Raw genomic sequence first — 1,556 nt, forward strand, 5'->3', positions numbered from 1 at the left:
AGGTAATTATAAATGCCAGTACTATTGTATTTTATATTCTTGGTATTGGTGTATTAGTCAGGGTTCTCAATAGAAACAGAACCAATAGGAGATATCTGTAAATATGACATTTATAAAAGTGTCTTACACAACCGTGGGATGCAAGAGTATAAAATCCATAGGGCAGGCCACAAGCCTGGCAACTCCAAACAAGGTCCTTGACAAACACCACAGGAGAATCTGGCTGGCTGAAGAAGTGAAAATTCTCTCTTTTCCCTTAAGTCTTCAACTAATTGGATTAAATCCAACTGACTGGATTCTCTCATTGAAGACACCCCCTTAGTTGATCATAGATGTAATGAGCCATAGATGCAATCACTTACTGATGATTTAATAAACCAACCTTCTGGTTTATCAAACAGCCATGAAATATCCTTGCAGTAATGGTTAGGCCACTGCTTGCCTGACCAGACAACCGGGCACCATCACTTGGACAGGTTCACACTTAAACCTAACTATCATAGTATACAACTCCAATTCTTACTTCCTACATGTACTAAAATTCAAATACATAAAAAATAATGATAGGCATGTGCACATTACTTCTCTCCTTTTGCTCATTGCCTCCCTGAAAGCAAAATGGGTCACCAGCAGCTCTATTGGAACCATCCATGAAAATTTGGACAGGGTTTCTGCTCTGGTCATGTCTGCTCAAACCAGCATGGTCTGATCCAGAAATACAGCCTCAAAATGTGCAACTGATGTTTCAGTCAGTACACCAAGGATATCAACTTCATCAAGTTGGACTAAGTGATCTTCCAAGACATCTACCTGACTAGGGAAACAATGCTAGTTCTTTGTATATATATATATATATATAAAGCTAAGAAACTAAAATTATGATTGTTTTAATGTGAATGGAATAAATTGGTTATAGAAAAAAAAACAGATTCAACACAGTACCAATCAAAATTTCAACAACCTACTTTGAAGATTTGGAAAAGCTAACTGCCAAATTCATCTGGAAGGGAAAAGAGACCCCGAATAGCTAAAAGCATCCTAACAAAGAAGAATGAAGTGGGAGGATTAACACTCCCTGACTTTAAAACCTATTATAAAGCCACAGTGGTCAAAACAGCATGGTACTGGCACAAAGACAGAAGCATTGACCAATCAAATCACATCAACAGTGCAGAAATAGACCACCAAATCTGTGGTCAAATGAGTTTTGAAAAGGCCCCTAAATCCTCTGAACAGGGACAAAATAGTCTATTCAATAATTGGGCATGGAAGAACTGGATATCAACAGCCAAGAGAATGAAAGAGGACCCCTATCTTACACCCTACACAAAAATTAACTCCAAGTGTATCAAACACCTAAATATAAGAACTAGCACCATAAAGTTTCTAGAATAAGATGTAGGGAAACATCTTCAAGACCTAGTAATAGGAGGTAGTTTCCTAAACTTTACACCCAAAGCACAAGCAACAAAAGAAAAATAAATAAATGGGAACTCCCCAAAATCAAATGCTTCTGCACCTCAAAAGTCTGTGTCAAAAAGGTAAAGAGGCAGCCA

At 37.7% G+C, this 1,556-nt stretch overlaps 1 pseudogene; it reads left to right on the plus strand.

The window, feature by feature from the left end:
• Positions 1-618: 618 nt before the first annotated feature.
• On the plus strand, positions 619-789 carry LOC143649507 (small ribosomal subunit protein uS14 pseudogene; annotated as a pseudogene).
• The last annotated feature ends 767 nt before the right edge of the window (positions 790-1,556 follow it).

Source organism: Tamandua tetradactyla, chromosome 11 (genome assembly GCF_023851605.1).
Source record: "Tamandua tetradactyla isolate mTamTet1 chromosome 11, mTamTet1.pri, whole genome shotgun sequence".
Taxonomy (NCBI): domain Eukaryota; kingdom Metazoa; phylum Chordata; class Mammalia; order Pilosa; family Myrmecophagidae; genus Tamandua; species Tamandua tetradactyla.